A 25,728-nucleotide genomic window follows, 5' to 3' on the forward strand; every position below is an offset into this window, starting at 1 on the left:
TGATTTAAATGGCATGTTATAACTCCTTCCAAGAACAAGGTCAAAAAGTTTCAGATTCCTACCTTGGATGGGTGAATTTTGCAGAATAAAAATAAGAGTTTTATTCATACAGCCCATCAGGGTCATGTGTGAACACCCATTCTGGGCAATAATCAGGATTCATGTCCAAATACAGGAGTTGATTTCAATTTCACAGCCCCTCCATTACTCAGTCAGTATTATTTCTTGCTTTAAATTCTGCCATTAGCAAACAAAAGGTATTATGTCTTACAAGGTTCAGTAAAATACCATAATACCAGGAAAAGTGTTACAGGGATACAATACCAGTTAAAATACAAGAATACCAGATTATAATGTGAATGTACACACTCATATTGTCCCTACTTATTGAAGGAAATAAAGACTTTTTAAGGAAAAAAACCTGTTACTTCACAAATGTGCCCTACTTAATGATTCAAGTTTGAAGATACTCCAGAGCTTACAATTTCATAGGGTAGAGGAAGCAGAGTAAGAAACTGGAAAAAGCAACACTCAGAGTCAACCACCTCCAAGAAGATAACAGATTCCCATGGTTGTCAGGATTCAGAAGGGAGCTAACCCTTCCTTAAGTCAGAGTAAGAGAAACCAACAAGTAACAGTAGATTGCAAAATGATTGCTTGGTTGACACATCTCTGTGATAAATTGCATCAACAGTCCTAATTCCCTGCCTCTCCCTAATTCTATATCCATATATAGAGATATTTTTGTAGTGTCATATATTTTTGCCATATATTTTTGTAGTGTCATCCACTGTAGATGAGGGTACCCCTACTTCCTAATTTGGGGCTCAAACATGTGATTTTCTTTGGCCCACAGAATAAGATGGCTTTGAAAAGTCTTGTATGCTTCCACTTGCTCTTTTGAACCTCTGCCATTGCCACTGTCAAGAACAAACTGGGGTTGGCTTGACGATCCTAGCAGGAGGATGGAGCACAGCCACCTGCAAGCCAAGCCCAGCCAAGATCAGTCAACCCTCAGTCAACTCACAGACTTTGAGAAATAATAAATAGGTGTTTGGGGATGAATTGCTACATACAATATCCAACTGATACAGGAGCATGGCACTCTCCTCTCCCTATGATGGACTGTGCTCCTCCATTGATATCCGTATACTCCAAGAAGGAGGAGTCATCTGGAAATTAATGTTACTTTGTCTGCAGTGTTCAAGGCTCCCATTTTACCCAATACCACGAACTTTGTTCACACCAACTTGCATGAAAACAGCAAACAGCCATCTGGTGTCAGTGAATTAGCAGGTCATCAAACCAGTGCTGAGTCTTAGAGACTGGCAGAGCCATGACTCAAATTTCCAGAGTTCGAAGTGGTGGAACTCACCATTCTGTCCAGGGTGCTTTTGGAAATATGTGTCATAGGGGCCACATGTTTGCACCAACCAAAACCTGGTGCCTTTGGCACCACAGAATGAACACAACACAGAAGCAATATGCCATCACTCTGCCCTGGCTGCCTCAGCCTTACCAGTGCTGGTCATGTCTAAAAGTCTTCATATTGAGGAAGTTCCTGAACTTTCTTTGGTGGTTGAAGGCTATAAAAAGACCAAGGAAGAATGATATCAGAAAGGTCTATGCCTCTCAGAGAATGAGAGCTGGCAAGGGCAAAATGAGCAACTGTCATTGTATCCAGCACAGGGGCCCCTGCATCATCTATAATGAAGAGACATTAAGGCCTTCAGAAACATCCGTGGAATTACTTTACTTAATATAAGCACATAGAACATTTTGAAACTTACTCCTGGTAGGCATGTTGGGCCTTTCTGCATTTGGATTGAAATGCTTGTTTTCTGCAAGCTAGACACTCTGTATGGCACTAGGGATAAGCATGCCTCCCTCAGGAGTGACTACAATCTTCCCATGCACAAGATGCTTAATACAGACCTTAGCAGAATCTTGAAGAGCCCAGAGATCCCAAGAGCCCTCCAAGTACCACATAAGAAGATTCAGTGCAGAGTTCTGAAGAAGTATTCACTGAAAAACCTGAGAATCATATTGAAGCTACACCCATGTGCAAAGACCATGCACCAGAACACCATTCTTCACTGGGCCAAGAATCACAAATTCCAGATGGATAAGGCAGGAGCAGTATTAGAAGCCAAATCATATAAAAGGGTTCCAGGCCAGAAGCTTGTGGTAGGGAAGAAAGGAAAGAAGGCTGTCAGTGTTAAGAAGCAGAAGAGGAGGAGGAGTTATAATGGCAGTGTAGTAGGGGGACCCCGGGCTTGCCTCATCTCTCAAACATAGCTAGATCAACATCAAATCATTTGGAACACCTAAAAAATCGATCTGAGGATGAAGAGAATGATCCTCACAATTAGAGAAGAGAAGGTGGCAGGTGCAGAGATTGTAAAATGGGGGAGAGAAAAGCTGTGGTGTTGCAGTGGAGAGGGAGCCCTTTTCACAGAGAGAAGACAGAGAAAAAGAGAGGGGGAGAGAGCAGTGCGTGGGGTTCATGCAAGAAATACACTCCCCCCAAACCACTGACTGGGGAATCAACAGGAAGTGACTATTGCAAGTTTTTACAAACAATGGAACTCAAATTCTGAGGTTTTAGAAGTCAGCACCATTTGCTGGAGTCAAGCCAGGTGGGCAGCAGTGCTCCTAGGGAGAAAGGCAAACACTGGACAGACTGGACAGAGGACAGTGTGGTGTAGAGATCCCCTGGGTTGCACTAGGAGAGAATGTTCCCTTTCCTGGAGTACATTTGGAAGAGGGTATACTGCCTCTCCAAGGACAAAGGACTGAGTGGGCACCAGTGAGCAGCCATTCATCTGCAAGGGACAGAAATGCACACAGAGGACAGATAACCTGATCACAGCTTTTTGCTGTGCTTCACCATAAACTCCAAGTGCCTACGCAGCTGTGCAACTGCTTCATTGTGAAAAAGCTAGCACCAGACACAGCACAGACCTCCTTCTCTGGAGAAGGGAATCTTGTCTGTGCCTTGCTGATCCTTTACAATTTAGAGTGTTGAATCCCAGCCACAGGCCAGAGATAAAACACAGGAGTACTGTGGCACTGGGTATTCATTGGTCCCAGGCACAGACAGGTTGAGGGCAGGGATCTGATGGAAGCCTAGGACACAAAAAGGGAGGTTGTTCGCTTTTCTGTGAGGGCTTCCTGAACAGCAGTGGGCATGAGCTCCCCTAAACAGGGATAAGAGAGTGGGTGACACCATTTTCCCCTGACAGCCAGCATGTTTGGAACACCTACATTCAATGAACAACATAGCGCCCTCAGTGGAGGGTGGAGCCGCTTACACCAAACCTCGCCATGCTGGGCCCTGTAGGGACATCTTTTCTAAAGCAGATCTGACTGTAAGCCAGCATGGCAGGTCTCTCCCCCAGAGAACCAGCACAGGCCCCCTGTATGCACCAAGTCTACTGATCATAGAGTGCTCCAAAGTGTCAGCTTTAGTTCTGGTGGAAATAGGACTAGGATTTCTTTGTTTGTTTGTTTGTTGTTGTTGTTGTTGTTGTTGTTGTTTTCTTTCTTTTTCTTTGGAATGAGGCTTATACTTTTTTGTTTATTTGCTTATCTGGGGATTTTTTTTCCTTTTCCTTTTCTCTCTCTTTGGATCAGCACTTTTTTTATATTTAATCAGGCTTATTTAAACAAACAAATTAAAGCACACCTAGTTAAAGGTCCAAACACTCTCCACTACAAGCAAGGAGGTACTCTGCACACGACTTAACTGGGGCAAAAAGCAGCCAAATCATAACAGTAGAGTGTACACAGCATACACCTTAACCATTTCCTGAAGCACCAGGCTTTGTAAAGTGTATTACCCTTTCTCAATATAGCATTACTCTCAGGATCAGGAAACATAACAAGACTTCATAACACACAAAACACAGAAACCTGGACAAAATGACAAGATGAAATAATTCTCCCCAAAAGAAAGATCAAGAAGAAATCACAGCCAGGGATTTACTCAAAAAAGATATAAGCAATATATCTGAACAAGAATTTAGAGCAACAGTTATAAGAATACTAGCTGGGCTTGAAAGAAGCATAGGAGACACCAGAGAAACGCTTGCTGCAGAGATAAAAGACCTAAAAAATAGGTTGAAGTTTAAAAAAAAATGCTATACCTGAGATACAAAACTGACTGATTGTAATCACAATGAGGATGGAAGAAGCCGAGGAATGAATAAGTGATATAAAAGATAAAGTTATGGAAAATATTGAAGCTGGAAAGAAGAGGGAAAGAAAACTATTGGATCAAGACTATAGACCCAGGGAATTAAGTGATTCCATAAAGCACAATACTATCTGTATCATAGGAGTCCCAGAAGAAGAGTAGGGAAGGTGCAGAGGGTTTATTTGAAAAATCATAGCTGAGAATTTCTATAATCTGAGAAAGGAAACAGGCATTCAAGTCCAAGAGGCACAGAGACACCCCCCTCTCAAAATCAACCAAAACAGGTCAACACCAAGACATATAGTAAAACTTGCAAAAAATCAAAGAAAAAGAGAATTTTGAAAGCAGCTAGGAAAAAACGGTCCTTAACCTTGTAAGAATAGACATATTAGGTTAGCAGCAGACCTGTCCAGGGAGTTGGCAGGTCAGAAGTGAGTGGCATGATACATTCAATGAGATAAATGGAGAAAATACTCAGCTAAGAATACTTCTAATTTTTTTAATGTTTTTCTTTACTTTTAAGAGAGAGAAAGAGAAAGTGTGAGCAGAGGAGGGGCAGAGAGAGAGGGAGACACAGAATCCTACACAGGCTCCAGGCTCTGAGCTGTCACCACAGAGCCTGATGTGGGGCTCCAACTGAAGAACTGTGAGATCATGACCTGAGCCAAAGTCTGACACTTAACCAGTTGAACCACCCAGGTGCCCCACAGCCAAGAATAGTTTATCCAGCAAGGCTATCATTCAGAATAGAAGGAGAGATAGAGTTTCCAAGACAATCAAAAACTAAAGGAGTTTGTAAACACTAGACCAGCTCTGCAATAAATATTAAAGTGGACACTTTGATCAGGAAAGAGAGACCAAAACCAACAAAGACTAGAAAGGAATGGAGACAATCTACAAGCACAGCAACTTTACAGGTAATACAATGGCACCAAATTCATACTGATCAATATTTACTCTGAATGTAAATGGACCAAATACTCCAATCAAAAGACATAAGGTAGCATAATGCATAAAAAAACAAGATCCATTGATATGCTGCTTATAAAATATTCACATGAGACTCAAAGACACTTCCAGATTGAATGTGAGGAGATGGAGAACAATTTATCATGTCAATGGACATCAAAAAAACCACAAAAAAAAACTAAGTAACCATACTTATATCAGACAAACTAAATTTTAAACCAAAGATTGTAATAAGAGATGAAGGGCACTATATCATAATAAAGGGGTCTATCCAGCAAGAAGATATAATAATTGTAAATATTTATGTGCCAAACTTGGAAGCACCCAAATATACAAATAAATTAACAAAGAAACTCATTGATAGTAATATAATAATACTAGGGGACTTTAACACCCACTTACAACAATGGACAGATCATCTAAGCAGAAGATAAACAAGGAAACAATGGCTTTGAGTGATACACTGGACCAGATGGACTTAACATATATTCAGAGCATTTAATCCTAAAGCAGCAGACTACACATTCTTTTAAAGTACACGTGGAACCTTCTCCAGAATAGATCATACACTGGGTCACAAATCAGGCCTTAACCAGGACAAAAAGATTGAGATAATATCATGCATATTTTCAGACTACAATGCTATGAAACTTGAAGTCAAACACAAAAACAAACAAACAAACAAAACTGGACAGACCACAAATACATGGACATTAAAGAACATCCTACTAACTGTGATGGGCTAACCAGTAAATTAAATAAGAAATTAAAATAATAAATGTAAGCAAATGAAAATGAAAACATGACAATCCAAAACCTTTGGGATGGAGCAAAGGAGGGCAAAAGAAGGAAGTATACAGCAATAAGACCTATATCAAGAAGCAAGAAAGGTCTCAAATACACACCCTAACCTTAAACCTAAAGGAGCTGGAAAAAGAACAGTAAATAAACCTAAAACCAGAAGAAAATGGGAAATAAAAATGAGAGCAGATACAAACGATATAGAAATTTTAAAAAATAGTAGATCAACAAAACTAGGAGCTTGTTCTTTATAAGAATTGACAAAATTGATAAGCCCCTAGTCAGAGTTATTAAAAAGAAAGAGAAAGGAGTCAAATAAGTAAGATCATGAATGAAAGAGAAGAGATTATAACAAACACCATGGAAATACAATTATAATAGAATATTATCAGCAATTATATACCAATAAATTGGGCAATCTAGAAGTGGATAAATTCCAAGAAAGATTAGAAACTACCAAAACTGAAAGAGGAAGAAATAGAAAATTTGAACAGACCCATAACCAGTAAAGAAATTGAATCAGTAATCAAAAATCTCCCAACAAATAAGAGTCTAGGGCCAGATGGCTTCCCAGGGGAATTCTACCAGACATTTAAAGCAGAATTAATACCCATTCTTCTGAAATTGTTCCAACAAATAGAAATGGAAGGAAAGCTGCCAAATTCATCCTGTGAGGCCAGCATTACCTTGATTCCAAAACCAAAGACTCCACTAAGAAGGAGAGTTATAGATGAATATCCCTGATGAATCTGGATGCAAAAAAAATCTGCACAAGATACTAGCAAATCAAATCTAACAGTACTTAAAACAATTATTAACCATGATCAACTGGATTTTATTCCTGGGCTACAGGGTTGGTTCAATATTCACAAATCAATCACCATAATACACCACCTTAATAAAAGAAAGGATAAGAATCATATGATTCTTTCAATTGATACAGAAAAGGCATTTGACAAGATACAGTGTCCATTCTTGATAAAAACCTTCAACAAAGTAGGAATAGATGGAACCATACCTCAGTATCATAAAGGCAATAAATAAAAGACCCACAGCTAATATCATCCTCAATAAGGAAACACTGAGAACCTTTCTCCCTAAGATCAGGAATACGACAATGGTGTCCACTCTCACCATTACTATTTAACATATTAATGGAAGTCGTAGTGTCAGCAATCAGACAATAAAAAGAAATAAAAAGCATCCAAATTGGCAAGAAGTAAATCAAACTTTCACTCTTTGTAGATAACATGATAATCTATGTGGAAAACCCAGAAGACTACACCAAAAAATTGCTAGAACTAACGTACGAATTTATCAAAGTTCAGGATATGAAATCAATGTAGGAAGCCTGTTGCATTTCTATACACCCATAACAAAACAGCAGAAAAGAAATCAGGGAATTGATCCCATTTACAATTGCACCAAAAACCATAAGATACCTAGGAATAAACATAACAAAAGAGGTAAAAGATCCATGCTCTGAAAACTGCAGAACAGTTATGAAAGAAATTAAAGAAGACACAAAGAAATGGAAAAATATTCCATGCTCATGGATTAAAAGAGCAAATATTGTTAAAATGTCTATACTACCCAAAGCAATCTACACATTCAATGCAATCTCTATCAAAATAACACCAGCATTCTTCACGGAGCCAAACAAACAATCACAAAATTTGTATGAAATTAGAAAAGACCCTAAAAGTGATTTTGAAAAAGATAAACAAAGAGGGAGGCATCACAATTCCAGACTTTAAACTGTATGGCAAAGCTTTAATCACAGGACAGTATGGTACTGACACAAAAATAGACACTTAGATCAATGGAACAAAATAGAGAACCCAGAAATGAACCCACAACTATATGGTCAATTAACATTCGACAAAGCAGGAAAGAATATCCAATGGAAAAAAGACAGTGTCTTCAACAAATGGTGCTGGGGAAACTGGACGGTGGCATGCAAAACAATGAAACTGGACAACTTTCTTACCTATACACAACAATAAATTCAAAATAGATGAAAGACCTAAATGTGAGACAGGAAACCATTAAAATCCCCAAGGGAGAACACAGGCAGCAACCTCTCTGACCTTGGCTGCAGCATCTTCTTATTAGACATGTCGCTGGAGGCAAGGGAAACAAAAGCAAAAATGAACGATTGGGACTTCATAAAGACAAAAACCTTCTGCACAGTGAAGGAAACAATCAACAAAACTAGAAGGCAGCCTACAGAATGGAATAAAATATTTGCAAATGATATACCAGATAAAGGGCTAGTACCCAAAATCTATAAATAACTTCTCAAACTCAACACCCAAAAAATAAATAATCCAGTTAAGAAATGGGCACAAGACATGAACAGACATTTCTCCAAAGATGACATACAAAAGGCTAACAGATACATGAAAAAAATTCTCAATGGCACTCATGATCAGGGAAACACAAATCAAAATCACAGTGAGGGGTCACCTGAGTGGCTCAATCACTTGAATGTCCAACTATTGATTTTGTCTCAGGGCATGATCCCATGGCCACGGGATTCTCTCTCCCCTCTACCCTGCCTTTCCCCTCTGCTTGCTCACTTGCTCTTGATCTCTCTCTCTCTAAAAAATAAAACAAACAAACAAACAAACAAAACAAAACAAAACCACAATGATATACCATGTCATACCTGTCAGAAGGGCTAAAATTAACAACTCAGGAAATAAGAGATGTTACCAAGGATGCAGAGAAAAAGGAACACTCTCATACTGTTGGTAGGAATGCAAACTGGTGCAGCCATTCTGGAAAACAATATGGAGGCTCTATAAAAGTTAAAAATAGAACTACCATATGATATAGGAATTGCACTACTAAGTATTAATCGAAAGGATACAAAAATACTGATTTGAAAGGACACACGCACCCCAATGTTAATAGCAGCACTATCAACAATAGCCAAGTTATGGAAAGAACCCAAATGTTCTTTGACTGGTTAATGGATAAAGAAGATATGGCATGCACACACACACACACACACACACACACACACACACACACACACACACACTGGAATATTACTTGGTGATCAAAAAGAATGAAATCTTGTCATTTGCAACAATGTGGATGGAACTAAAGTGTATTATGCTAAGTGAAATAAGTCAATCGGAGAAAGACAAATATCATGTGATTTCACTCATATGTGGAATTTAAGAAACAAAACAGATGAATATAGGGGAAGGGAAGGAAAAATAAAAACAGAGAGGGAGACAAATGATAAGAAACTCTTAACTAGAGAAAACTAAGGATTGCTGTAGGGAGGTGGGTACGGAATGGGCTAAATGGGTGATAGGCATTGAAAAGGGTACTTGTGGGATAAGCACTGGGTGTTATATGTGATTAATCACTAAATTCTGCTCTTAAAACCAATACTACACTATAGGTTATAACTTGAATGAATTTTTGGAAAAAATTTTTTAAAAAAAAGGAAAAAGAAACCTTTGGCAGGAAAAAAGCCTGAAGCTACCAAGAAACCAGAAGCATAGAGGAAGCCTGCAGAAAAGAAACCCACCATGGGAGAGGGGCCAAGATGGCAGAACAGCATGGAGGTTTGTTTTGTATCTCTCGTCCATGAAATACAGCCAGATCAACACTAAACCATCCTGCACACCTAGAAAACTGTTTGAGGATTAACACAATAATCTGCACAATCTGACCACAGAACTCAGCAGGTACATGGCATGGAGAGGTGAACTGGGGGAGAGAGAAGCTGCGGAGGGAGGGCAGGGAGCTGCTTTTGCTTGTGGAGAGAGAACAGAGATGAGGGGAGAGTGTGGGAAAAGCACCCAAAAGCAGCTGGAGAGAAAGTGGAAAAAGTGGAAACAGCCACAAGGACTGAACAAAACAAGGAGAAAGGAGAAAGGAGAGGGTTTAAATTCCATTAAGACTCTATAAACAGGGGAGTGCAGAGTCTAAAACTCCACAGCTTGACACCTGGTGGAGCTCTGGTGGGAAGAGTGAATCCCCAGGAGCAGAGAGTGAAGTCCTTGGGGTCCTTGGGCCACACAGGCAGAGGTGGTTCCCCTGCTGGAAGGACATTTGGTAGAGGCTGTGCGGCCATCCCACAGGCAAAGGTCACAGCAGACCCCAGAGAACAACCACATTTGCTGGTTCTGGAACAAAGACGTTAAGGGTGAAGCCTGGCACCAGATGTATGTTGTGGTTTTCCATAATCCCTGAAAGGCTGCTGCTACACGATCGCATCACCTTTTTCTGGGGCAAGCTGGCACCCAGCCAGAGTCTCTGGGAATTAGCAGCAGCACAGTCCTGAAAATGTTCCTGGGTGAGGCTGGCACCTAGCCATTGCTTGGTGAGACCCTCCCCCGAAGATCTGAGTGGGTCAAAGTCGCAGTTTCTCAGAAGTGAGGGGTTGGGAAACACATCTGCATCCAAGATAAAATTCAGGAGGGAGGTGCTACCTGGCAATCTGATGGCTTGGTCATGGACAGGGTACAAGCAGGGAGTGGATGGAAGCCAGAGACAAAGGACAGGTGCATGACTGCTGATCGGGGAGAACAGAGTTCCCATACTAGAGACTGGGTAGCTGGGTGGTGCCATTTTCACCCCTCCCACACATGCGCATATGCACTTACAAGTACCACAACAATCCACCCCAGTAAATTAAGCAGCGCCATCTAGTGGATAATGGAGCCATTACACTAAGCCCCACCCAACTGGAACAACCTCGCTCTTCAGGAACACCACAAGTCTCTCTGCCTGCTTAGTTTACAGACTATAAAGTGCTTCATACTTTGACTGCTAGGGGAAAACAAGATAATTTCAGTTGTATCTCAGTCTGTTCACTGGTCCATTTATTCAATTTTTTTCTTTTTTGTTTCTTTTCTTTTTCTTGAATACAGAAAGAGAAAAAATTATTTTTATTTTCAATTATTATTAAAAATATTTTTCTTTAATTTTTTCTAATATATTTTTTACTTCTTTGTAAATTTTTCAAATTATATTTTGCTTCCATCACTTAATTTTATTCTATTTCATTGCGTACATTTTTCAAATTTTCAAATGTTTTCCTTTTTTTTCCTTTTCTTATTTTTTTTCTTTTTCTTTTCTTTTTTTGTCTTTTCTTATCTTTCTCTTTTTTCTCTAATCTAGTAAGCCCCTTTCAACAAACAGACCAAAACACACCTAGGATCTAGCATCATTTGATTTTTGTGTGTGTGTTGTTTTAAAATTTTTAATTTTAATTTTTTTTACCTTATTAATTTCTTTCTTCCTTCAAAATGATGAAAGGAAGGAATTCACCCCAAAAGAAAGAGCAGGAAGAAATGACAGCCAGGGACTTAATCAACACAGATACAAGCAAGATGTCTGAACCAGAATTTAGAATCACAATAATAAGAATACTAACTAGTCTTGAAAACAGATTAGAATCCCTTTCTGTGGAGATAAAAGAAGTAAAAGTCAGTCAGGATGAAATTTAAAAAATGCTATAACAGACCTGCAATCTTGAATGTTGCCATGGCAGGAAGGATGGATGAGGCAGAGCAGCAAAGCAGCGCTATAGAGGACAAACTTATGGAGAATAATGAAGCAGAAAAAAAGGGGGACTAAGACAAAAGAGCCCAATTTAAGAATTGGAGAACTAAGTGACTCATTAAAAAGGAACAATATCAGAATCATAGGGATCCCAGAAGATGAAGAGAGAGAAAAAGGGGTAGAAGGTTTATGAGAACAAATCATAGCAGAAAACTTTCCCAACCTGGGAAAGACATAGACATCAAAATCCAGGAAGCACAGAGGACTACTATTAGATTCAACAAAAACCAACCATCAGCAAGGCCTATCATAGTCAAATTCACAAAATGCTCAGGCAAGAAAAGAATCATGAAAGCAGCAAGGGAAGATAACGTCCTTAACATACAAGGGAAGACAGATCAGGTTTGCAGCAGACCTATCCACAGAAATTTGGCAAACCAAAATGGAGTGGCAGGATATATTCAATTTGTGAATCAGAAAAATATGTACCCAAGAATTCCTTATCTAGCAAAGCTGGAGAGAGAAAAAGTTTCCCAGACAAACAAAAATTAAAGGAGTTCATGACTACTAAACCAGCCCTGAAAGATTGTAAGGGGACTCTCTGGGGGAAGAAAAGGCAAAGAGAGAGAGAGAGAGAGAGAGAGAGAGAGAGAGAGAGAGAGAGGCAGACCAAAAGCAACAAAGACTAGAAAAGACCAGAGAACACCACCAGAAACTCCAACTCTACAGGCAACATAATGACAATAAATTTGTATCTTTCAATACTCATTCTAAATGTCAATGAACTAAGGGCTCCAATCAAAAGACATAGGATAACAGAATGGATAAGAAAATAAGATCCATCTATATGCTGTTTACAAGAGATCCACTTTAGACCTAAATGACACCTTCAGACTGAAAGTAAAGGGATGGGGAACCATCTATCATGTCAATGGTCGACAAAAGAAAGCTGGAGTAGCCATACTTAAATCTACTAGATTGTCTAGTAGACAATCTAGACTTTAAAATAAAGACTGTAATAAGAGATAAAGAAGGGTATTATATCATAATTAAGGGGCTATCCACCAAGACCTAACAATTGTAAACATTTATGCACCAAATGTGAAAGAACCCAAATGTATGAATCAGTTAATCACAAACATAAAGAAACTCATTGATAATAATACCATAATAGTAAGGGACTTCAACACCCCACTTACAGCAATAGACAGATTATCTAAACAGAAAATCAACAAGGAAACAATGGCTTTGAATGACACACTGGACCAGATAGACTTAACAGATATATTCAGAACATTTCATCCTAAAGCAGTACTTCTCCAGTACACATGGAACGTTCTTCAGTATAGACGATATACTGGGACATAAATTAGCCCTAAGTAAGTACAAAAAGGTCGAGATCATACTGTGCATAATTTCAGACCACAATGCTATGAAACTTGAAATCAACCACAAGAAAAAATTTGGAAAGGTAACAAATACTTGGAGACTGAAGAACATCATACTAAAGAATGAATGGGCTAACCAAGAAGTTAAAGAGGAAATTAAAAAGTATATGGAAGTCAATGAAAATGATAATACCATAGCCCAAAACCTCTGGGGCACAGCAAAGGCAGTCATAAGAGGAAAGTATATAGCAATCCAGACCTTCCTAAAGAAGGAAGAAAGATCTCAGATACACAACCTAACCTTATGCCTTATGGAGCTGGAAAAAGAACAGCAAATAAAACCCAAAACCAGCAGAAGACAGGAAATAACAAAGATTTGAGCAGAAACTAATGCTATCGAAACCAAAAAAAAAAAAAAAAAAAAAAAGTAGAATAGATCAATGAAACCAGAAGCTGGTTCTTTGAAAGAATTAACAAAATTGATAAACCACTAGCCAGTTTGATAAAAAAGAAAAAGGAAAGGCCCCAAATAAATAAAATCAAGAATGAGAAAGGAGAGATCACAACCAACACAGCAGAAATGAAAATAATAATAAGAGAATATTATGAGCAATTATATGCCAATAAAATGGGCAATCTGGAAGAAATGGACAAATTCCTAGAAACATATACACTCCCAAAACTGAAACAGGAAGAAAGAGAAAATTTGAACAGACCCATAACCAGGAAGGAAATCAAATTAGCAACCAAAAATCTGCCAAAAACAAGAGTCCCGGGCCAGATGGCTTTCCAGGGGAATTCTACCAAATGTTTAAGGAAGAGTAAGCACCTATTCTCTTGAAGGTGTTCCAAAAAATAGAAATGGAAGGAAAACTTCCAAACTCTTTCTATGAAGCCAGCATTACCTTGATTCCAAAAACAGAGACCCCACACACAAAAAAGAGAACTATAGACCAATTTCCCTGATGAACATGGATGCAAAAATCCTTAACAAGATATTAGCCAACCAGCTCCAACAATACATTAAAAAAGTTATTTGCCACGACCAAGTGGGATTTACACTTGGAATGCAGGGCTGGTTCAATATCTGTGATTCATCACATCAATAAAAGAAAGGACAAGAACCATATGATCCTCTTAATGGATGCAGAGAAAGAATTTGACAAAATACAACATCCTTTCTTGATAAAAACCCTCAAGAAAGTAGGGGTAGAAGGAGCATACCTCAAGATCACGAAAGCCATGTATGAAAAACCCAATGCTAATAGCATCCTCAATGGGGAAATACTGAGAGGTTTCCCTCTAAGGTCAGGAACAAGACAAGGATGTCCACTCTTGCCACTGTTATTCAACATAGTACTGGAAGTCAGTCTCAGCAATCAGACAAAACAAAGAAATGTCATCCAAATCAGCCAGGAAGAGGTCAAACTTTCACTGTTCGCAGATGACATAATACTCTATATGGAACACCAAAAAACTGCTAGAACTGATCCATTAATTCAGCAAAGTCACAGGATATAAAGTCAATGCACAGAATATGGTTGCATTCCTATACACCAATAATGAAGCAACAGAAATAGAAATCAAGGAATCAGTCCCATTTACAATTGTTCCCAAAACCATAAAATAGCTAGGAATAAATCTAACCAAAGAGGAAAAAAATCTGTACACTGAAAACTATAGAAATCTCATGAAATAAATTGAAGAAGACACACACACAAAAAAAATGGAAAAATATTCCATGCTCCTGGATAGGAAGAAGAAATATTGTTAAAATGTCAATACTACCCAAAGCAATCTACATATTCAATACAATATCTATCAAAATAACACCAGCATTCTTCACAGAGCTAGAACAAATAATCCTAAAATTTGTATGGAACCAGTAAAGACCTCGAATATCCACAACAATATTGAGAAAAACAAAAACAAATACAAAACAAAGCTGGAGATATCACAATCCCAGACTTCAAGCTGTACTACAAAGCTATAATCATCAAGACAGTGTGGTACTAGCACAAAAACAGACACTCAGATCAATGGAATAGAATAGAGAACCCAGAAATGGACCCACAAATATATGGTCAACTAATCTTTGACAAAGCAGAAAAGAATATCCAATGGAATAAAGACTATCTCTTCAGCAAGTGGTTCTGGGAAAACCAGACAGCGACATGCAGAAGAATGAACCCAGACCACTTTCTTACACGATACACAAAAAGTCAAAACGGATGAAAGACCTAAATGTAAGACAGGAAACCATCAAAATCCTCAAGGAGAAAGCAGGCAAAAACCTCTTTGACCTCTGCCACAGCAACTTCTTATTCAACACGTCTCCAGAGGCAAGGGAAACAAAAGCAAAAATGAACTACTGGGACCTCATCAGTATAAAAAGCTTCTACACAGTGAAGGAACTAGTGGGACCTCATCAGTATAAAAAGCTTCTGCGCAGCGAAGGAAACAATCAGCAAAACTAAAAGGCAACCAACGGAATGCGAGAAGATATTCACAAATGACATATCCAATAAAGGGTTAATATCCAAAATCTATAAAGAACTTATCAAACTCAACACCCAAAAAACAAATAATCCAGTGAAGAAATGGGCAAAAGACATGAATAGACACTTCTTCAACCGACACATGAAAAAATGCTCAACATCACTCATCATCAGGGAAATACAAATCAAAACCACAATGAGATACCACCTCACACCTGTCAGAATGGCTAACATTAACAACTCAGGCAACAACAGGTGATGGCGAGGATGCAGAGAAAGAGGATCTCTTTTGCCTTGTTGCTGGGAATGCAAACTGGTGCAGCCACTCTGGAAAACAATATGGAGGTTCCTCAAAAAATTAAAAATAGAACTACCCTAAGACCCAGCAATTGCACTACTAGGTATTTATCCAAGGGACACAGGTATGCTGTTTCGAAGGGGCGTATGCACCCCCATGTTTATAGCACCACTATCAACAACAGCCAAAGTATGGAAAGAGCCCAAATGTCCATCGATGGATGATTGGATAAGGAAGATGTAGTGTGTGTGTACACACACACACACACACACACACACACACACACACACAATGGAGTATTACTCGGCAATCAAAAAGTATGAAATCTTGCCATTTGCAACTATGTGGATAGAACTAGAGGGTATTATGCTAAGCGAAATTAGAGAAAGACAAATTATCATATGACTTCACTCATATGAGGACTTTAAGATACAAATAGATGAAGATAAGGGAAGGGAAACAAAAATAATATAAAAACAGGGAGGGGGAAAAACATAAGAAACTCTTAAATATGGAGAACAAACAGAGGGTTGCTGGTGGGTTTGTGGGGGGGGGGGCGCTAAATGGGTAAGGAGTATTAATGAATCTACTCCTGAAATCACTGTTGCACTATATGCTAACTTGGATGTAAATTTAAAAAAAAAAGCTTCCAATATCAGTCAAGAAAAATGCTCTAACTTTACATGCCTCATTACAATCAGTGATACTTTATTATCTATTATTTCATTTGTAGGTGGAGACATTAAGGCTCAGATGAGTTGTGACATGGTCAAAGTTGCCTGGAAAAGAAACAGATTTAGCCATGAAAAAGAAAAGAAAAGAAGAGAATAGAAGCCCACCACGGAACTAAAGAAGCCTGCTGCATAAAAACTTCAATTTGTGTATTCCATAAAAGTCCAATCATTTTGGACTGCTAATTTTGAATAAAGACCTGATCGAAGGTAATGGGGGGGAAAAGACAATGTCTGACTGAAATAGTCCCCCCTTCAAAGTATTTTGCTCATAATAAAATCAGAGGTACAATAAGACCCACCAATAACACAAAATAAAACAGGAGCCAGGAAATTAAAGAGATGAGAGGAGAAAGATAGGGGGGAGGAGCAGACTTCTGAAGCTTTCTCAGGGGCCAAAAAGCCTAGCCATTAAGATATAGAAAAGAAAAATGTAGAAAGGAGATCAGAACCCACAGATATTTACAATGACCTGAAGAGCATTCACCTGAAGTGTGGGTGCAGTGGAAAAACTACAGACCTTGAAATGAGAACTTGGGTTCTCAATTGCTATGTAAATGTTCTGAGCCCTTTATTCTCACTAGTTCAAATAAGAAAATAATGCTCTCTTTTTCAGAGAGTAGATATGAGGATTATACAATACTGTAGTATTGTATATAATAGTACAATAGAAGAGTAGCACTTGGAAGATAATCAGTAAATGATGGATAACAGTATTGGTAATATACTAAGTTAAGTGTTAGCTTAAGTTTCTGGTCTCCATACTCTATCTTTTTCTCAAGACCTGGTTGCTTTCTGTCCTAGTACACATCACTGGTTCCCAGATCCTTTGATTTGCTCCTTATCTGGTGAACCAATACCCAAATCTGCCCCTTATCATCCTGCCTCTGACAACAATAGAAAGGATGACAACATAAATATAACTGCAAAATGAATTAACAGTTAAAATTTATGGAGATACTTACTGGGCATGATACTAATAAGCCTTTTATTTATATTCTATCCTTTTATCCATGTATTGGCCCCACTGTTTTCTCATCATCTCCATTTTACAGATGGGAACACTAAGAAACAGAGACATCAATTACATTACCTTTTCTAAGACGATTTCCATTAAGCGGGGTGAAAGGATTTAAATTCAGGGCTTTATGATGCCAAATATCACCCTTTCCACAGCTATACCACTGCACCTCCCAGACTCTAAGAACTCGTCCGTGCCTTGACAGATTCATGACTAGATAACCCATGCTTCTGGGTCAACAATTTCTGTGTTCAGGTGTGACAGATGGGTAGGGGCGAGTGCTCTTGACTCCTAAACAGAGAGTCCAGTGACAATTTCCACCCTGCGAACAGGAACTGGCAGGAAGACCCTATACTCTTTCTCATAAAGGACAGTGTAGAACAATTTCCAACCTTCCATTGGACTCTTCAACCCCCCTGGAGCCAGGCTTGCACAGGGGACCCTGCAGAAATTATCTATTTTCCATGGACATCTATTTCCTGCTCTCGGGCACTTCTACCCTCTCTTCAATTACTCAGATGGCAGTGTAGCAACTCAATCAGTGTGTTCCAGGAGGTCACACTTTGAGAAGAATCTTACAATGAATTACAGTATCATTTTAGATCCCTAATCGCCCAATCAATAATTTAGGTAACAAAGGAAACATTTTCTGGGAAAGCATTAGCTTGAAACTGAAGAGCAGCTTCTCATCCTTTGGAAATGACACAACTTTAACAAGGGTGGAGTAGAGAGAGCCTGACCACTGCCTTTCATACACTCTTACTTGGTCTCCTTTCCTTCTTGATCTTTCTCTCACTCCTTTTTCTCTCCTTACTCCTCTCCTCTCTCCTGTCTCCTCTCTCATGTCCTCTCTTGTTCTGTCTCCCCTGGCTACCGCTATTGCTGTTCCACATTTTTTCCTCATCCTGAATACTGTCCTTGCTGGTGCAGGAACTAATTAGTACTGTAACAAATCTGCAGCTATGAAGTATTCATTTTTCTTGGAAACAGATCAAAACCATTATCCACAATGTTGTTTAAATTCATTGTGAAGTATTAGTCACAAAAATTAAAGATTCACCTTAAAGAAATGGCTATAATTCAAATGAAAAATTTATTTTTTCCAGTGTGCTTAGCTGACTAAAAATATTTCATTAAAAAATGTCAAAATAGGGGCGCCTGAGTGGCTCAGTTGGTTAAGCGTCCAGCTTCAGCTCAGGTCATGATCTCACGGTCCATGAGTTTGAGCCTTGCATCGGGCTCTGTGCCCACAGCTCAGAGCCTGGAGCCTGCTACGGATTCTGTGTCTCCCTCTTACTCTGCCCCTCCCCTGCTCACACTCTGTCTCTCTGTCTCTCTCTCAAAAATAAATAAACATTAAAAATAATAATAAAAAAAATTTTTAATGTCAAAATAGATAAGATTCTGAGTTCGAAAGCTATTTTTGAGAACTCACATGGTGGTAAATAATGTATCCAACTTGTTGAAACCTTTGAATGATTTCCAAGAAACTACTTCAGATGCATTTTTCTCTCTCTTTCTCTAGTTGCTACTGATTGCAGGAGCACTAAAAAAAAATCCATTTGGTTTGCGAACAAGTAATACTTCAAAGAAAAGTAAACTGACAAAGACTTTTGCCCCAGAAATCCTCAATCTGGGCTGAATTTGAGTACAAAGTCACAGCCTAAGAACCCAAGTGCCCCACACTTCTCCAGCCACCTCAATGATGATTCACCAAAGCAATGCAAAATTGTAACAGAAAGTAAGCTTGTAAAAGACAGCTAGCATTGGCATGATCCCTGAAGAAAAGAGAGAACAGAGAACTAGCAATTACTAAAGGATAGATAATTGCCTTCTTTTTTCCTGAAGAAAAATAAGAAATTTGGATAGATCGGTGATACCAGCTGTAAAAGTATCCCCACATCCCAGCTGTCAACCTGGCAGACACCTATAAATCCCTCTAAAGCCTGCGGATCAGGAGATTAGACTTGTCACATAAGAAAATCCCTATTTGGAATCCTAGGTCTAGGTGATCTTCAAAATCTTTTTCAGATGTAAAAAAGTCATTAAAACTAGATTATTTTCTCAGGTTTCCATGGCAAAGGTAATGGTGGAAACCCAGTATCCTGATTTCTAGATCAATTCACATTAATTGATATTGCCTCTTCAGGTCCTACTCCCATCCACTCTACCCAAATTCTGGTCAGTTCTCAGTCCATTCCCCAGGCAGTGATCTCCAACTCCAGTTGCATCAAAATCACCTAGATGCCTGTTAAAACACAAATTGTTCAGCTCCACCCCGAGAGTTTCAGATTCAGTAGGTCTACATTCACCCAAGAATTTGTATTTCTAGCAAGTGTTATGAGATAATTCTCCACAAGTCTAGCGTTTCCACACAAGCAGAGTCACTGGCTTCCTTTTTTCTGGACTACCTTCCAAGGATTTTGTATAGTGAACAGCCTTAGGAGATAGACAGTAAAAGGCAGGTTTATTTATATCCTGTTTAATAAAGATAACAATGTTGTTCTCCAGGGCAAAGTTCAGGAAAACTTACTGTCCATTATAAATGATCAGGATTCCTTAAGCTCATGATTATTCTCCTTTAATGCCAACCACTTTTTGTGCAGGCATTATCTGGCCCTCCTGCCATTGCCCTGTGAGAATTAAGGCTCTGGGACTGATATAAGCACTTTATATATGACATATTTTAATTTATTTATAAGGCTTTTGTCTACATCTCCTTCTCAGTATATTTCTTGAGTTCCAGGATTCTTACTGTGCCCACTCCTCTATTGTTCCCAGGACTTAAAACAGACTCACGTACATAAAAGGTACTCAGTAAACATTTGTTTAATGAATGAATACATGAAAAGGAAATGAATAATAACCCAATAAGTTTGGCACATCTATAAAACTCTATTTTATAGATGAAAAAACAAGAAGTTGAGTGGGTTTGGATAACTTAGCAATAATCACAGAGCTAGGAAATTATAAAGCTGGTATTTGGACCTAAGTGTCTGATTCTCCCACCTAAACTTCTAATCACTATGTTCTACCATATGTCTGTGAAGAGAATTAGAACAGAGAGTGGATACCAGTAGGTCCATCATGGCTACTTGGTAATCCCAATGATTGTTTTCTCCTTTCTACAGAGGTACTTTCTAAATTTTCCACCAAAAAATATAGATATAAGTATTTTACATGTCTATATATGAATGTATATATATATATATGCATGTACATACATATATATGTATATCTATGTGCATATATATATGTATATATATTTTTTATAATGAGAAAAATTTTATTTTTAAAAAATCTAAGGAATGGACTTATTTCAATGATGCTTCTACCACCCAAAATACTTAAGAATGTCTCCTCTGGAATTGAACTCAGAGATAGTGAAAGAGGCAGATAAGAAAATGATTCTCCATACTTTGTCACACTTCATTTTGACCCCACATGGCTTTGCCCCCACTCATCCCTTCATTTAATTGTCCAGACCTGCTCTGATTCCAAAAAGTATTACTTTTTTTCCAAAATAAAATTGTCTCTTGTGAACAAAGATTTGCAACTCCTGAAGAAGTTAAAGGAAGTCAATATAAACTCTAAGTAGACAAACCACACCATAGGTTCCAAAAATACTCCTGAGCATCTTTGGTATAGGTGGCCTAGCCCCTGGAGCCTATTCATTTAAACATGATCTACACTTATTTCCAATATATGAGTTTCAAAAGCCAATATCCTGAAATCAAGGTCATAGCTCAGGTTTTCCCCTATTATAATTCTTTGAAAAGTGATTGTCCTCTTGTCTGCAACTCTATCATGATGACAGCTAAGCAAGAACCCTGCCCATCCCCACATTCCCTTGCCATGACAGCCCAGAGCTTATTGGAAACACAAAGGAGGATCTCCGCCTCCCACAGCAGTATTTGGACCCATGTAATTTAGATTCACTAAGATAATCAGTGTGTGATCATTAAAAGAACACTGTACTGTTTACAGTTCTCAAGCATTGGGGACATTCTCCTTTGTTCATTATACTCAATTAGAAATTTGAATTAAGGTTTCCATTAAGCAAACACTGATCTCTTTTCCCATGTTTATTGTGGAACAGAAGCCAACAAGCCTCTTTAATTCCTTTCCAAGTTCTGTATATGAGTTGCATTGCTGAGAACAAGGTTGGTAATATAATTGCTCTCCCTCTGTGTGTTTGGGCCACTTGGTAGGAGAGAATACAACTCAATCAAAATTCTATCTTCTGAAAATCATTATAATTTTTCAATCTTATTTACTTAAAATTTGGAGATACATTTGTAGAATTTTGAGAAAATCAAAATATACTTTCTGAACATTGACTTTATAAATAATCTTATGGTATGGTGAAAAGAACGTCACTTTGGAAATGAAAAGACTGTATTCATGTCTCAGTTCCACTTACTAGCTGGGGGACCTAGGGGAAGCTATTTAATTCCTCTGAGTTGAGGTTTTCTGACTGGTAAAAAATGGATTTATAATACCAGTGCAGAATACCTCATAAAATTATTATCAGTATCAAGTGAGATTTTATATATATATATATGTATATATATATATATATATATATATATATATATATATATACACACACACATATATATATGAAAATGCTGATAATGTTTATTATTTAGAATTAACAATCACATAATCATTGAAGGTAATCTTCAAAGACATACCTAATTTTTAATTTGATGCTCCTGAAATGTTTCATTATAATACAGTCTAATGTCTCATTGGAACATTTAATCTATCAACAAAGAGCATAATAGGAGGACAGTTTCTATTTAATCATGCAAGAATAATTGTAATGGGAAGGTTACACTTGAAACATCCAGTCCTGTGGGTGGGGGAAGGGGATGTATTATGCTTCGGCTTTCAAATTCACAGAAATGGATCCTTCCTTTCTTGTGTGGCATTTCACAATGTTTTTGTCCTGGGAAAGGGGTGGGGCAGGAGCTGTAGAAAGAGGGACAAATTGGAAAGGTCTCATTTCTTTTCAATTACTATAGCCAGACTCCAAGGACATCATTCACAATGGGTAGTACAAGGAGACGCTCCCTCCAGAAAACACTTTAATTATCAGCTGCTGGCATGTGTCCAGGAGGGAGCTGGCTATCAGAGGCTGGGAGGCTGGAGCAAGGCTTTCAACCGGCCAGATTCAGAAAAGGGAATACCCAGGGAGGGACACAAAGTAATTACCATCATCAAGAACAATTGCAACAATACTGGAGTTGGGCTCGGGTTGTTCACAAACAGGCAATTCCTTTTGTGCAGACATTTGTGTTGACCCCCTCGTACAGACGCTCCAGAAGGAAAAAAGCAGGCTATAACCTTTTCCTTCTTAATCATCAACATTTAGCAGGGTAAATGTCATCTGCTGTCTGACTTTTCATTAACCATATAAAATCCTGGGAAACGGTCTCTGCATTTACAGATATGCTTCTTTTTTTTTTTTAATGATTTCCTCTACTTCTTTCCATTTTGTTTTAAAAACCAACTATTTCATCTGCACGCCCCCGTCCCCACCCCCACCCTCCCCACAGAGACTGTTGGAGGTGGCACTTCTGCAACCTCCTCATCAGAAGTTTCTGAAGGCAGAATTATTGAAAGCAAATTGGGTAACTACGCTAACGAGACTCAATTTAACTGTCATCAGGAAATTATAAAATAGCTTATCAGAGATTGAATGTGAAGGAAAGACCCCGAGGATTGTCATTTAAGAAGCAGTAGGTTAAACTGTGTGGGGAAGATTTCCTTTAGCTCGTTAGTACTTGAAGTCACAAGCATTTAAAGATCTAAGACACACCAAGGGAACAAGCCGGCCTTCGGTTCTCCTGCTGGAGAGGGTGATTAGCTGGAATTAACAAGAGCACCACTAGGGATTTCTTCCCAGATCAATTCAAACAACAGAGTTACCCTGACACAGAAATCTTAGGAAACAGTTAACCTGGGTTTGCAACGCTGTGTGCATGCCATGGGAGGAGTGTGTACGTCTGGCATTTTCTCTCTGCAGAGCAGAATGTCACTGGGAAATTATTGAGATAAAAACACATCCACCCTGCACCTGTCAGAGTCATGTCGTGATGAGAAAAATTACCCCATGGTGCCTGGTTCTGTGGATGTCTCCATTCTATTCCCCAGCCTGCCAGTCACTTACTTGTAGCTCCATGAGCAAACTCCCCTAGGCAGGGTTAATGGTTGGGGGAGGAGGGTGGAAAGCCATCAGTCAACTATTAGCTTTAGCAAGCATTTCACCAGTCAGATTCATTTTGTTTAAGCTGACAGTCACACAGTGTAGGACAAGAGCCACTTCCAAACTGCAATCTTAGATGGTCCCCATCTAGGCCTGGGCCCGATCTCTATAATGTATTAGATGCACTTCTCAGTAGATGGCATTAAAAAAACAAAAAACAAAAAACAAAAAACAAAAAAAAAAAAACACAAGGCCCACCACAAACCAGCTCCCTGAGGGGAAGAGACAGTCCTGATTAAATAAAATTTTAGGCTTATGATTTCAATTTGGCAGAGTCCTAGATTTGCCATTAAATATATTCCTAGATGAGATGGGGCTTGCTATCAGGAAACCTGAGTTTGAATCCCAGTTCCACCACAAACTGAATGACTCTGAGCCAGTCACCCAAGCAATGGAACCTTATCTCCAAACATAGAGATAATGAGGAGAGGACCTACCTCACAGGAGTAGAACAGGCATCAGCCTAAGCAGTGTATTTCAAACACACTGGAAGGCATGAAGCAAACTGATACTTTACTGAATGGATGCTCAAACCAAGATTACTCTGATGGTAGCCCATTAAAAAATAATAACAACGATTATGTAAAATCATGAAATGGGATTTTTGTATCATAAATTAATCCTGTCTTCAAAATAAGCCAGACTACAGACTAGATAAAATACATTTTAATTCACTAAATATCCCCAGTTCACTCCAGATAATACTATTAGAGAGTACAGTGTACCTATCTGTGTTTTTGGCAGAAAGAAACTGGCTATTCTTAAAACAAAAAGATGTACTAGAAGTTTATCAAGGAAACACAAAATTTAAAATTGTCAAAATCAGACTTTAGATACGACAGGTAACAGACTCTCCTGGACCAAACTTTAATAAGGCTCCTCTCGGTCCTGTTGTCAAGTAGTCCTCAACCTTGGTCCCTGTCCCGTCTTTGGCCTGCCTATACCAGGAATCCTGGTAGGTCAGTTTAGCAAGAAAAACTCCTGATCCTTGATGTCTCGTCTTTGTAATTTTCCATCCACTGACCCCATCTGATCCTGCTCCTTGGCTACAAATCCCCAGCTGTCTTTGTTGTATTCAGAGTCCAGCCCCATCTCTCCCTTCTATTTCAACAGCCATGACCTCTATTGCAATAATCTTGAATAGAGCCTTCCTTAACCTTTTAACAAGTGTCAGACAATAACTTTAATACATGAAAGAAGGAGGCAGCATGGGATCAAGAATACGAACACCTGTGAACAGGAATTGTTTTCTCTCCCACTGTGAGTATCACCACGACACCTCCCAACTTCTCCTGGCCTTAGGAGCACTTGCAAAGTCCTGTATGCAAAGTCCTGTATGGAAGTCAGGTATGTATGCATGTATTGGCTCAGACTAGGTTCCCTGCCCAAGCCCTGGCTTCACCAGGTGACGGAAAGAGAGACCACTTTCTCTCTAGATTCTGTGGACAGAGATGAAGCAGGTAAGGTGTTTTCAAAATAGAAAGGATTAGATGCTGAGCAGCCAGAAATGTTAATTCTGTTGCTGCTAGCCACTGGGTGTGGCCCATATGCCAGAGAAGAAGGTGAAGAGTTGTTATGCCCAGTGTTACAGATCAGGAAACTGAGACTCAGATAAATTCAGTGCCTTTTTCAAAGATTATACATCTAGGGGCGCCTGGGTGGCGCAGTCGGTTAAGCGTCCGACTTCAGCCAGGTCACGATCTCGCGGTCTGGGAGTTCGAGCCCCGCGTCGGGCTCTGGGCTGATGCCTCAGAGCCTGGAGCCAGTTTCCGATTCTGTGTCTCCCTCTCTCTCTGCCCCTCCCCCGTTCATGCTCTGTCTCTCTCTGTCCCAAAAATAAATAAACGTTGAAAAAAAAAAAAAAATCAAAGATTATACATCTAAGTACTATGACCCAGGTCTGTCTGGCTTGATCTTTCCACACCATTCAGCTGGCTCCCATATAAACTGATTTAACCACTGAGCCCAGGGCTGAATGAAATAGCAAATAAGAAAAGAACTTGTAAGGGCTCCTGGGT

At 38.9% G+C, this 25,728-nt stretch overlaps 1 pseudogene; it reads left to right on the plus strand.

Moving 5' to 3' along the window:
* The first annotated feature begins 1,102 nt into the window (after positions 1-1,102).
* Positions 1,103-10,306, plus strand: LOC125164912 (60S ribosomal protein L4-like; annotated as a pseudogene).
* The last annotated feature ends 15,422 nt before the right edge of the window (positions 10,307-25,728 follow it).

This window comes from Prionailurus viverrinus, chromosome B1 (genome assembly GCF_022837055.1).
Source record: "Prionailurus viverrinus isolate Anna chromosome B1, UM_Priviv_1.0, whole genome shotgun sequence".
Taxonomy (NCBI): Eukaryota; Metazoa; Chordata; class Mammalia; order Carnivora; family Felidae; genus Prionailurus; species Prionailurus viverrinus.